Source organism: Dermochelys coriacea, chromosome 12 (assembly GCF_009764565.3).
Source record: "Dermochelys coriacea isolate rDerCor1 chromosome 12, rDerCor1.pri.v4, whole genome shotgun sequence".
In the NCBI taxonomy this organism is placed as follows: Eukaryota; Metazoa; Chordata; order Testudines; family Dermochelyidae; genus Dermochelys; species Dermochelys coriacea.
The window spans coordinates 11889505-11904456 of record NC_050079.1 but is presented as its reverse complement, the minus strand read 5'-3'; positions in this window follow the sequence as shown (position 1 = coordinate 11904456).

The window sequence follows — 14952 nt, the reverse complement described above, 5'->3', positions numbered from 1 at the left end:
ACGAGCCATCGCTCTCTCAGATCTTGGGAGACAGACCAGTCCTTGCTTACAGACAGCCCCCCAATCTGAAGCAAATACTCACCAGCAACCACACACCACACAACAGAACCACTAACCCAGGAACCTATCCTTGCAACAAAGCCCGTTGCCAACTCTGTCCACATATCTATTCAGGGGATACCATCATAGGGCCTAATCACATCAGCCACACTATCAGAGGCTCGTTCACCTGCGCATCTACCAATGTGATATATGCCATCATGTGCCAGCAATGCCCCTCTGCCATGTACATTGGCCAAACTGGACAGTCTCTACGTAAAAGAATAAATGGACACAAATCAGACGTCAAGAATTATAACATTCAAAAACCAATTGGAGAACACTTCAATCTCTCTGGTCACTCGATCACAGACCTAAGAGTGGCTATACTTCGACAAAAAAGCTTCAAAAACAGACTCCAACGAGAGACTGCTGAATTGGAATTAATTTGCAAACTGGATACAATTAACTTAGGCTTGAATAGAGACTGGGAATGGATGAGTCATTACACAAAGTAAAACTATTTCCCCATGGTATTTCTCCCTCTCACCCCACCCCCCACTGTTCCTCTGATATTCTTGTTAACTGCTGGAATTAGCCTACCTGCTTGTCACCATGAAAGGTTTTCCTCTTTCCCCCCCCGCTGTTGGTGATGGCTTATCTTAAGTGATCACTCTCCTTACAGTGTGTATGATAAACCCATTGTTTCATGTTCTCTGTGTGTGTGTATATAAATCTCTCCTCTGTTTTTTCCACCAAATGCATCCGATGAAGTGAGCTGTAGCTCACGAAAGCTTATGCTCTAATAAATTTGTTAGTCTCTAAGGTGCCACAAGTACTCCTTTTCTTTTAAAGGCTGGCCAGGGACTGTATATTGGAGTGTATTGGTAGAATGGATAAACAGCTGCACCAACCCAGTGCAGTAGAACCTGCCTGCAGGCCAACCCAATGCCAGCTAAACACATAGGACAGATACCACAAAGGACATTGCAAAGTACAATCCAGCATTATCCCTGCTTCTTCACTGTGTAGTTAACCTTGCCTTCAGATGTTGCTCCTCCTCTTCCCCCTCCCTGCACATCACAGATCAAAGCTTCTTCAATGTTATATACAGTGGTCACAACCAATTCACCATTCTCACAAATGCTTTTTGCTGATGATACCTGTGAGCACAAATTTCTTACATGGAAGGTCACTTTTTTGTGATAACTCATAAAATGTTACATGCAGACTCTGGACCCTGATTCAGGAAAACACTTGAGCATATGCTTAAAATCCCATTTAAAAATCAGTGCTTAAAATTATGGCCCCTACATCTACTCCATACCAGATTTTACAAGAAATTAGTGGTACTATGGCCCTATGTCACTTGCCTGGATTTCCATCCTAATAACCCAGTTATACTATGTTCTTTCTTCTCTCATACTGGTGAGGGCTGAACACAAGAATTTGTGGGGAAGTGGTGATCTATGCTGAGTGTTGCTGGAGGAGGTCTCTTATGAAATGATCACCAGTGGATTAGTTAAGTTCTGCTTCTAGCTGTCACTTGTGCTAACGACACACAATTTACATGCTTACACTTGTTGAGATTGAGGCCCTAGGTATTGACAGAAAAAATATCACAGTCACGAATGAGTTAAAAACTTAAAATGAGGTGTATGTGTGAAAACAATTACTAATACTGCTTAAAATGCAACAAATGTACCAGTTGAACATTTACCAGTTGAAGCCTGTTAAAACTGTCATTGGGCAGTCAGTTTGCATGTTAATGTTGTCCTATTTCAGAAACGCACTGCTTCATATTTATTGGAAATTCTGACAAATCGAGACTGCTAAGCACTTTCAAAAAACAGTCTTGCCTTTGGTAACACTCATTTCTTTAGGAATGTTTGTGGAGCATCACTTTGGAATTGATTGAGTTTATCTGACCTTAGAAAGTGCATTTCAGAGCATTTATGATGTGTTATGTAACACTGTCCAGACCCGCCAAGCCTCTCGGCTTTGCTGCATCACACTGCTTCGATGGGGAATTCCCACTCAGATGGTAAAACCTTTTTTCTCCCATTATGCAGTTATCCCAGCTTCATTGTAATCACTGTCAAGATGCTCATGGAATGGGAATCAGCCATCAAGACAACAAAAAAAAAAGAGAGACTGCTTGATTTAATCAAAGGAACATTTCACCTTATATTTACTTCTTTTTAAAAAGAAATCCGCACAAATGTTCCTATGGTCACAGACTAGTGCACCGTGGGCAGCTATTCCACTGGCCGCAGGGTGCTTTGGGAAGGGTTTGCAATGCCTCATGGGGGCAGGTTTCTCAATCCCCTCATTCTATGGGCATCTTACTAGGTTTCCAGCTGCTTTTCAACTGCCCTGGTAACCTGTGAGCCAGCCATCTCTGTCAGAAAGCCTGGATCCCCCACTGCTCCCCAAGTATTTGCCTCCCTAGCCCTCTGCTGTGCAGGGCCAGGTTAACATTTTGTGGGCCCAGCACAAAAGATAATTGTGGGCCCCCATGTGGGCAATGGTGCATGGCGTGGGGAGGTTGGTCTCTGGAGCAAGGGGCTGGCCAGGGGGCAGTGAGGCATGGCATGGTGGGGGTGGCCCTGTCCGCCCAGCCCAGTGCGAGGGCACTGTTTACAAACTGGCAGCTGCCAGATGTACACTGGCTTGCCAGGTCCTGTGCTGCCAGTGTGACCCTTCCCCTCAGACAAGGGCCCGTGCCACACCACACAGCCCCACCTCCCTGCCCAGCATCCCCTGGGCCCACTATGCCCAGCAGCCCCTCACCCCACTATGCCCAGAACCCCCCACTGGCCCCCCCACCACAAATGCACAGCCCCCTGCAAACCACCACAACTGCCCAGCACCCTACACATAATTCCCATTCTCTAGCGCCACAACACACAGACCTCCCCCTCTGCCCAGTGCCCTTCTCCACAGCCCCACCACCACAACTACACAGCGCTCCCCAACACTCACAGACCTTCCCCACTACCCAGCACCACCCCCAGATATCCACTCCCCCATGCCCTGCCCCCCAGCCGCTCTCATCAGCCCAGCTGGGAGGTGACTGTGTCAGCCGGGCTGAGCTAGCAGCGTGGTCAGGGCCGGTCCTGGTCCCAGGGCAGGAAATTGCTCCAGCCCCTTGGGAGTGGCGTGATCATCCAGGCCACTTGCCTGAGGGGCCCTGCCAAGCCCTCCCTCAGTGCCCTCCCCACACACACTGGCTGACACTGGCGGCTTGGCTCTGGGGGGCAGGCGGGATCCCACAGGTGGCGGGCAGCAGAGACTGCCTGGAGCTGACGCTGCACTGGGGTCTGGCCAGGGGGTAGAGAGGAGCTGGTGGGCAGTGGTAGGGGGCAGAGAGGAGCCAGCAGGGCCCTCGGTGCGCAGAGCGGGACAGGACGGGGCCCCTTCTGAGTGTGGGCCTGGCTCCATGGTGCCACAGGTGCCATTGTAAACCTGGTACTGCTTCTCTGCCTGCTACAGCTCGTTGACTTTACACGGCACTGCTGCGTGTCCCTCTCGTAGCCCTTCTCCTCCATGCCCCAAGCAAGTTCCTTCAGCTGGAGCAGAGCTGTAGCTACACAGCCTCCTCTCCCCACACACCCAGGAGATCCACCACCTCCCGTGGACTCCAGGCAGGGGTGCATTTGCAGCATGGAGCTGGCATGCTCAGCTGGGCAGTTGCTATGGGAGCTTACCAGACCAAGCAAATGGGAAAAGCAAGATCAAAACTTCCCAGGGTGTTAAGAGTGGAGGGGCCTTCACCTGTGTACTTGGCTGCGGGGCAGCGAAGTTCAAAACAGGTACCAGAGCGATCATGGTGGGCATTGTAGGACACCTCCTGAAGGCCATCGTCAAAGATGATGCGAGCAAGGCAGTGTTTACATCGACACTATGTCACTTCATCGCCATAAGCTCTATCACCCTCACTGAGGTGGCTCTATTATGTCGGAGTAGCAGGTGAGTTAAAGCAGCAGGAGGAGCATTGCAGCGTGTACATCTCCATAGTTAGATCAACGTAGGCTACTTTATGTCGACAAAACTCTGTAGCGTAGACATGGCCTTAATCTCTAACCACGACACAAACTCCCTTCCAAAGCAGACTCTTCATTGTACTGCAAAACAAAGAAAACCTAGGCATATTTCCTGATGTCATAAGTTCAAGGTGAGAAGGAGACGTGCAAAATCCTGTAGATAAAATAAATTCTTCTGTACAGTGGTCACATTAAACACCAGATAACATACATCTGACTTGAATGGTAGGAAATAGTATAACTATACTACTTAGGACCAGAGTCAAAGTTTGGATCTGATGTTGAATAGACCCAAAGCTCAGGGGATGTTCATAATTCGTGTTCCAACTCACTCCATTAAAGAGATCTGAATTGTAACGTATGGACCTAAATTTCAGTGCAGAGGTGTTTGGTTCAGACCTATCATAAAATACAGAGGACAAAGCTCCAACTATTCCTTTTCACATCTAATGTCATTGAAAACTGCCATGGCAAACAACTTATGCTGCAGCTCTTCTTTTTTTTGTTGTTAATAGAATGAACTTTTTGCACTTTTTTCAGCTAGAGAGGTGTGTTATGTTGCCATGTATTTTTGGCAAGTGGTCAGCCATTTATTTAGTTAGAGTGTGTTTATTGCACACTTTTTAAAGTAACTTAATAACAAGACATTTCTTCCCAGTGAAGCATCAGCTTAGGGTTCCTGCTTCAGAGAGCAGAAGATTACAACAGGGGAGGTGGGGTGGGAGCAGAGAGAAAATGGTATCGCCTCATATCAAGTTTTTGCAGCTGGAATAAGGGGAGAGCCAGTTGATAGAGACTATGATACAGTGATCATCTGCATTACATGGAGATTGGAGACCATCTAAATGTTCTGAATTCAGTAGTGTTTCAGTTCCTGGTGAACTATTTGGGTCAAAATGTGTTTTTCATCCTCCCCCTCTGATTATGATAATGAACAGTCATAACCTAGTGTTACACTCAAGATGATATATCCTGATTTATTTAACGGCTCAAATTACCGCTACTTAATATGTCAACCCTTTAATTGCAGGGAGTCTTCCCCCCCGCCCCATAAGATCTTCCTGCCTATATACATGAGTTTTGTAGCATAAACCTTGGACACAAGATCCTCCAGCTGGCAATTCAATGGGAAGCTCTGTTGCAATTCATCATGGGAAAATATTTATTTATCTTTCAATTAAACAAATTCACATTCATCATAAGCCAAAAGCTTGTCAAGGTAGATTGTATAAGCTCAAACATGAGGCTGAAAACCTGAAAACTAGCAGCATTTCCCCACTGAATGATTTCAACATTCTTTGAAACAATGATCGAACATTACTGTTGTCCAATTGAATGCCTGGCATTTCATTTTGTGCGAGTTTCAAAGCAGTATACAACATGAAAAGCAGTTAGCCTCCCCTAAGCACAAACTAAACAACATCACTATGAAAGATAACTTCAGGCTAACTCTTCCAATCCATACTCAGGAGAAACTACCCTTGACATCACAATAAAAAGCCAAGATTAAGCTAGGAGTGTGGGATTTAATCTGTTTGGGACAGTGACTGTCTATTTAATACGTTTGTGAAGTACAAGGAACAAATGGGTCACTGAGGAACCAACATCATGTAAATGATGATAAGGATGATAATAATAAATTGCTCCTATGGAGTTTTGTAGATTTAGACAATGTTTTCTTACAATACTTAGTAACAAAGTTCCCCAAAAGCACAGAAAATGCAATAATTTCCTTTCCCACTGGGGTATTTCCCTAGAAGGGGATAATACAAACCCTAGTGACATCAAGATGGAAATGTTCCATTACAATGATCATGTGATCAAAAACACTAAATAGCAAGATACAGGAAAAGCCACTAAATGATTATAGAAAATTCAAAGTTAAAATAAGTTTGAACTGGCAGAGCAGTGCTGATGTGAAATGATGAACAGAAGTGGTGGGAATTTTAACAGGGAAAGAAATGGACTGTGGAAGGTTAATGTTTCTGAATTATACTAACTAGGTTCATCTTGTCTTTTATATCCTGAAAGACTGCAATTAACTTTCTAAAACTATCTTCACAAAAAGAGGAACGTTGGGTTTTGCTTTGTGTCTGATGAAGGATATACAGTGTTATTTCATCTGTGGTTTTGGTGAACAACTTTTGATTAATGCTTCAGAACACTAATGTAGGATTATACTGGATTTATGCTTCTGGGTCTGACTGCTTTGTGCAAGGAATTCCAGTGTAACCTATTTCTACTAAGTGTAGAACGTCTGCTAGGGAACATATATTTAGTTAATTAAAAGCATATGTCCACACAAGGAGTGCAGCACTTTCAACTTGAACTTTAAGAGTCATAAAACAGTTGGAAGAATAACCATTTGCAGTCACTGAGTTTCAGATTAAGATACTTCTAATCCCTTTACCTTGGAATACACAGAATTTTGTTCAGGTATAAAGTCCCCTGGCCAACACTCTGTACGCCCTGGCAAATGATGTGTACAGTTCCAACTTCAGTCTCTGGTCTTTACAAAATGATTAGCTCTGAGAACTTTGATCATCTCCCAGTGAAGAAAATGACAAAAATCCAGGTGACTTTAATGATACCCTTTATTTCTCTGAAACACAAGGACATCACCATTGTTCAGTCTCCTATAGTCTCTTTGTAACTCTCACAGTCTCCATGCCTGGACTCCTCCAGTTCCAGAACTTCCCTCTACCCCAGATGTTCTATAATTTCTGAATGTAGATAGAGTAATTCTAAATGGCTGTTAAAACTAATACCATGAAGTGAGCTGTAGCTCACGAAAGCTTATGCTCTAATAAATTTGTTAGTCTCTAAGGTGCCACAAGTACTCCTTTTCTTTTTGCTAATACCATCTATGGTTCTCTTTCTAATTGTCCTGGTAAATTTCGACATTGCATCCACCATCAAACTGCACAGAAAATACATTCTTAAATTAACCATTGTTTTAAAGCAGCATAAAAATGTAAGAGCTCCAACCCAAGCCCACTAGAGATCAGCATATAAACATTTTAAATCTTGGAAACGTTACTGAAAGTTACATTATTACCCAAACAAAGCCAAAACTATTCTCAATCAAATGCTCAAAGTTAAATGAGATTAATTTGGGCATTCCAGCACCATAATTGTGGATATAGGTAGATTATCTGCATCTATACTCAGTTTAATGCACAACTATCTCTTTCCCCATTTTGAACATTTAATTAGGGTGAAACCTTGGTTCCACTGAAGTCAATAGTACAAACTCCCACTGATTTCAGTGGGCCAGGATTTCACCTACAGTTTTGCTCACAGAATTGTGCCCATCTGATTTTGAAAATTGGGTCCCTATTGCTACTAAAAAGTGCACATTAAAACTAGGCTTCCAAAGTTCTCCCAGTGACTGTTAGAGCACTCTCTGGACAGAGATTTAAGTCTGGAAAGGAAAGCTGGAGACACAGTAATCTTAGTTAATGCTTCGGGCAGTTAAAGTTCATGATAACTTCTATAAAGCTGCCCACGTTAGCAACATAGCGTCAAGACTCTCAGTAATTAGAAGTAACTCAAATAAACTACACAGAGGAAAAGAGGAATAATAGTTCATCAAAATCCATAGTTTCAGAATCAACCAGTTTCACTAGAGTAAGAGCTCTTTTGTGTTAAAATTACAGCAATTCCCTTTATAAGAAGATTTCTAAACAAGAACAAAATACTTGGACATTATATTTCATTAGGAAACATTCCATCCCACACATTTGTTTTCTTTTCTCCTTTTTAGACGCTGAGAAATCCAGATATAGTATTTTATAGTCTGCAGTACCTCCAGGGTCTCCTGGCAGGGTTGCAATATATAAAATAATCATCATCTTAGGAAAAAGCGGTAAATGGGCTAGAAAATACCACACTTATGATTTAGCCTGCAGTGAGTTTTGCACAGTTCAAATACTAAGTTAGCCCAATGACAATATCTGCAGAATTTCAAGTCGCTGTGCCAGGGTTTTTTCTTTACTTTATGCTTTGTTTAACTTTGCCAAATGGTCATGCGGTTCTATCACAGAGACATCACAAGAGTCCAGTATACCCAGAAATATGCAATTACTTCCCTCTTCTCATATTGTTTAAGTAAATCTGCTTATTGTGAAGAAATGAAGCCAAATGACTACAAACCAGACTTGATAAAATATAATTATTTCTGATTTCACTTACTCAAACACAGTTTAAAACATATTTTATTACTCAGTAGCCTGAAGTGAATAACTAACTGTCCGCTCTGTTTTATAATGTGGATCCCAAAGGCTCACTTAATCCCATTTAAAGAAACATGTCTGGTTATTTTGTTTCCATATTTGTCTCTCAAATTTTGGGCCAGAATTTCAGGTGTAGTGGAAACTGTGCAGTTGTATGCTGATGAAGCTATGCTGATTTACACCAGCTGAGGGTCTGACTCAGTCATGGTACCTAATTAAATTAATCTTGGAGATATTTCACAGGATATTTCCAGAAGGTAGTTTAATAGAGAATACCACTATGTCTTAATAACTCTGTTAAGCCTTTCTAAAAAAATGGAATACATATTGAACAGAAAAAATAGTAGATATGTTCCACAAGAAAATTCTAAAAAACAGAAAATATTTTAGTTTAGTTGAAATTTTTCATTAAATTTTTTGTGGGTTTTTTTGTAAATATATTTTTTAAAAGGGTGTATGTGTGGCTGAGGGAGGGGGAGACTTACTATCTTTTTATTTTTCTCTCTTTTTTCCAAGTGTGAGAAAATGGAGAGGAGAGTAAAGTGAAAGAAGTGGAATTTTTCCCACAGAAATGAAGGAAAAGCTCTTAGAAAAATTTGAAATATTTCATTTCAAATTTTTTTTTTGTTGAAACGCAAACTGAAAGGAAATCTTTAACTTTTCATAGAAAAGCTACTTTTACTCAAAAATTCTTTTCAAGACAGATTTTGACAGACTCTAGCTTTCAGACTTAAAATAGGAACTATCACACTTTAGATATGCTTTTTCTCTCATGTGCAATGAGTTCCATCCGGAGTAACTCCACTTAAGTGAATGGAATTACACTTATCTCAGAGAGAGGAAAATCAGCCCCATCAATTTTAAATCCAGATTATCTGTCAGAGCCTCAGCTGGTGTAAATCAGTGTAGCGCCACTGACTAAAAGGTCTTTTGATTTTAATGGAGGTAAGTTGATTTATAACATCTGAAGCCCTGACCCTGTATATGGGCTTGCTCACTAAGAGTTAATACATCAAACAATTCAGGAAATGATATTCCTGTCTGGACTGGACAGAGGTGAGTCACAGGCCCATTGGTTGCAATAGACATGACCAAGTGCACAGCCATTTGTGCAATTCAGTTCATCGTCTTGGCTGGTTTAAGTTTCTTTACTTTGTGCTAAGCAGTTTGTTTTTTTTGTTTTATTTTTTACATCCTGTACCATGATTTTTAATTCAAGGAGGCCAACTAGGGATTAATTAGAACTGATGGACCAACATGAATTTCCAGTTCCTTTTGTTGTTCAACAAAAGCTCATAGTTCAGACATGGAAATAGGATTTGGGAGATATGGGTTCTACTCCCAGTTCATCCAGACTTTAAGTGACTTGCTCAAGGTCACACAGAATCACTGCTTTAGTTCCTTGTTTGTAAAATGGAGAACATAGTCCCTTTGTCTGTTTAGATTGGAAATTCTTCATGGGCAGGGGTTGTCTTTTGTGTGCTTACACAGTGACCAACTCAAAAGAGTCCCCATCTTGGCCAGAGTCTCTTGTAATACAAATATTAGGGGGATAAAGAGGTCATTATAGGCCTACTGCCTGGCATAGAAGACATGACAGACATAACTATCCATTTCTTAACATTGTTAGACAACAACAATTCTCTCCTCCTCCTGTGTAGAACCAAAGTGATGGTGCCTAGTACTAAGAGAAGAGCTGTGGGAATATGTTATTCCAGAATTTATGCATTACGTGGCAGGAGTAAAGGATAGGAGACAAAAGGGCCTGCTGCTTTCTGGATCCTGCAATAGTTAGAGGAGCTAAAGTGATAGACTAAACTAGGTTTCAATAAGGCATCTCAAGTTCTCCATACCCAAATCCTTATTCTGTTAAAAGACCTCATTAATATGCAGTTCACTAATCCCCAGGTTTCGTAATCTGTACAAGAAAAACAGCACAGCTCTCCCCGCCACTCAGAAATTTAACTAGCAGAGGTTGCAATGTCCTCTCCAGGCTTCATTATTTAAAAAAATATATATGTTGCAGAACATTTTCTAGTGTATTGCAGAGTTTCATCCTAATCCATTGAAAATTAACAATAGAGCAAGAGTAATCGTAAGTCTGTTATCTTTATCCGCATACTTGCTAATACACAAAATTCAGCAATAGACAATAGGTCTCTCCATCATTATTGCAAATTAGTGTGGTTCTGTTGTATTTAACTAAAAGAGGTCTTTTAATGGTGGTTTTTGTATTGCAGGAGTTGGTCATTAAAATGGAAAGTACTTTAAAACAATGATTTTATATTAATATAATATATATATAATACAGAGGGACTGCTCTCTCTCTTTCTCCAGGAGTGCAAGGTGCCAAAAGGGGGCACATCCATCTCCCACCGCATCAGTCAGCAGAACTGCCTGGTCACACAGAGAGAACTAGTAAACTGCAAAGGGGTGTGGTAGCAAGTATGCAGCCTCTGTATGACTCTCCATGGGCCAGTATCTCCAAGGTAAGTGAAGTCCTGTGATGACCCTACCCATAAACTGTGCCTAAATAGCTTAATCTAGCATTAACGGAATTAATTCAGTGGGCCAAATCCTACTCTCAATGCTGGTCTAAATGCAGAGTAACTTAAATTCAGTGAATTTAAACACTGCACTGGAGAGCAAAATTTGACCTACTTTCTTTTGCACCAACTTTTCTGGATTCAGTGTATGGGCCAGAGTCATCCCTGCACTTATGATTGTCTTTTCTGTTCATTCCCTCTGAAGCACATGGGACTGGCTACTGTTGGATGACAGGATACTGGGCTAGATGGACATTTGAGCTGACTCAGTATGGCCATTCTTATCTACTTCACCAGGTTTAGTCCATTGAAACTAATGGAGTTACGCAGGCATAAAACTGGGAGTAACAACTTTGTGAATCAGGCCTTCTCATTTCTAAATAAACATCTTTCCTCCACATATGTGAAATGTTGAAGGAGGAAGGTGATTTGAAATTTTGAGTTGCCTGGGTCGCTATGTTTAATTTCACAGGTGCATTTCAGTCTCAGCTAGGTAATATTTATGTTATATCTTTAAGTTACATAAAGGATACCTACAGACTTGAACAAATGCTAAAAAAATATTTATTCACAAATATAGTACTATAAAAACCTAGCAATTGAAAATGACAAAGTGAATTTTTGTTATTTAGCTTTTTTTTATGAAAAGTTCTATGCAGAATTTGGCAGTCTGTCTACAGTACTCTAATGTAAATCAGGAGTAATTTAAGTGAAGTTATTCATGATTTATATTGGTGTAACAGAGAGCAGAATTTGGCCTAAGGGAATTAAAAGGGATCATAGCTGTGGATTAAAAAACTCAACAACCTAATTCTCTCAAGCAGCGTGCCCCCTGTCACCAGACCAATGCAATACCGTGTAGATTGGCAAACGATGTACTGTTGGAGAGAGAGAGAGAGAGAGAGAGATGTCCCACAGCAGCCCACAACAACACATTACCACTGTTCAGACTAATAAGAACAAGCATTTAGCAAAGCTGGTGCAGAGAACTGGAGTGATCTTTATATGGCAGTAAGTGACTGCAGCAAAAGAGAGATCTATGAAATTTGGAACAGTACATGGAGCAAAGGTACAGCTCTCCTCCCACCATGAAAGAGCCTCAGGCTGTACACAAAGTACTGGGCTTTAATCTCTCCTGTATTGCTCAGAACTGAAACCACAATCAGTACCAGATAAATGGGCATTTTTTAGTATTTATTTATGTTCTGGAGGAGCAAGCAGTGCATATAATCACTTACATGAAATATTAGATATCTGATTTTTTTTTGCATGTCACAAAACATTAAAGAAAAAGATCTCTCACTAATTTACTCAAAGGGATGATAGACAGTAATAAAATAACTTTATAATCAAATAGTTGCACTGGCAGCTAGTTTTCTTTTTTGATGTTGCATCCCTAATAGAATATTGCCATGGCATATCCAGCTGCACCTTCACTCCACTACATAGTGCATTTCTGCTAAGCTTCTCCTCTTTTCCACATGACCTCTACAACTTTGGAACAAAGTTTGGACCGCAGGAACGGACCAAATGGTGAACGATTGCTATGGCCGACTGTCTCGCTAAGTGTTGAAGAAGACACTGCAACTTGGAAGATGGGCCTTAGTCTTACTCACTTCCTCAATCCCCACTTAAGAGCCAAAAATTCTGGTCATTTACATGGATGTAGATCAGGAATACATGCATTGACTTTGGTGGACTTATAGCAGTGTAACAGGCCAGAATTAGACTCTTTTACCAAGGGATACTGTCTGGAAGACTTAGGTCTGGTCTACGCTATGGGGGGGGTAAATCGACCTAAATTACGTAAGTCGACGTAGCTTAGATTGATTTACTGCAGTATCTACACTGCACTGAGTCAATGGGAGAAATTCGCCTGTTGTCTTACATTATGCATCTCGTTCCGGTAGAGTACCAGGTCGATGGGAGAATGATCTGTGGTTGATTTAGAGGGTCTTCACTAGAGCCGCTAAATCAACCCCTGGTGCATCAATTGCAGTGTCCATCCCCGGTAATTGTAGGCATACCATTACCAAGATTCTTCCCTGATATACACCAGTGAAACTATTGTAGCTTCAGCACAGTTACTTCTGATTTACACAGGTGTGAGATAAAGACTGTTCCTGACTAGAACAGCACAACTGTATAAGGCTGGAAATTGTTGATCAATTATTATTTATACTGCTCCCCAAAATGCATTGGGCATTTTGCAAATACATAGATAACATAGCTGCCTAGAGAAACTTTAAATCTAAGCATTAGACTGACTAGCTGCTTTAGGAGATGGAGCAAGGGATTAGGATGGTCTCCCTCCACCTCTTGAGCCCCTGCACAGTGAGCAGGCAAAATGCAGTCCTCATGCTCCCCTAGAATTGTCATAAATATAAAGGGAAGGGTAAACACCTTTAAAATCCCTCCTGGCCAGAGGAAAAACCCTTTCACCTGTAAAGGGTTAAGAAGCTAGGATAACCTTGCTGGCATCTGACCAAAATGATCAATAAGGAGACAAGATACTTTCAAAGCTGGAGGGGGGAGAAACAAAGGTTCTCTCTGTGTGTTGTTTTTGCCAGGAACAGAAAAGGAATGGAGTCTTAGAACTTAGTAAATAATCTAGCTAGATATGCGTTAGATTCTGTTTTGTTTAAAAAAAGAAAAGGAATACTTGTGGCACCTTAGAGACTAACAAATGTATTGAGCATAAGCTTTCGTGAGCTACAGCTCACTTCGAAAGCTTATGCTCAAATAAATTTGTTAGTCTCTAAGGTGCCACAAGTATTCCTTTTCTTTTTTGCGAATACAGACTAACACGGCTGCTACTCTGAAACCTGTTTTGTTTAAATGGCTGATAAAATAAGCTGTGCAGGATGGAATGTATATTCCTGTTTTTGTGTCTTTTTGTAATTTAAGATTTTGCCTAGAGGGATTCTCTATGTTTTGAATCTGATTACCCTGTAAGGTATTTACCATCCTGATTACAAAGGTGGTTCTTTTACTTTTTCTTTAATTCAATTTCTTCTTTTAAGAACCTGATTGTTTTTTCATTGTTCTTAAGATCCAAGGGTTTGGGTGTGTGTTCACCTATGCAAATTGGTGAGGATTTTTATCAAGCCTTCCCCAGGAAAGGGGGTGTAGGGTTTGGGGAGGATTTTGGGGGAAAGACATTTCCAAGCAGGCTCTTTCCCTGTTATATATTTGTTAGATGCTTGGTAGTGGCAGCAATAAAGTCCAAGGGCAAAAGGTAAAATAGTTTGTACCTTGGGGAAGTTTTAACCTAAGCTGGTAAAAATAAGCTTAGGGGGTTTTCATGCAGGTCCTCACATCTGTACCCTAGAATTCAGAATGGGGAAGGAACCTTGACAAGAACAAACACCAAACATCCTAGAGGGGTGCACAACACCTAAAAAGAGGCTGGGGAGGAGGATTCATTTCCCTTGCATTCCTTAGGTACCAGCCATTGGAGCTGGCTGAGTGAACAGGAGTCAGTGTACTCCCTGAATGGGTGTATTCTTTGCCTTTACACTTTGGGTTTTTGAAAGGTGTCCTACATGAACCACCCGTGGAGGCCAACTTGGAAGGGACAGCAAGAGCAGAATGCAGCTGCCCAGCCACTTAGGGCATGTCTACACTGCAATCACAGGGTAAGCCTGCATGCCAAGTAGACATACCCAAGCTAGCTTTAATCTTCCTATCTTGGCTCTCAGACCCGTGAAGCTACAGCAGCTTGCACTTCAGCACAGGCTGTACAAGTTCATCCAAACACCTTCCAAGGGAATTCATTTTGGCAAGACCATCCCGGAGCCACAGACCCTAGGCACCTGCTGAATGACACTGATGTTCTGCCAGGTACTAAGGGCTCAAGAAACAAATTTCCTTTTGGGAAACACCCTATTTTTTCAGGGGATTTCCAATTCACCAGGAAATTTTATATCATTTGGTTGTGTTCCAATTCGGAACAATATCAGATTTTGAAAACATGAAATTTCCCGGTGAACAGGAAATCCTGCATTTTAGCCAGCTCTACCTGAGTGTGCTTTTCAATCCACATCAATGTGCTCAGAGAAATATTGGGTACTTCTTACCTCACGT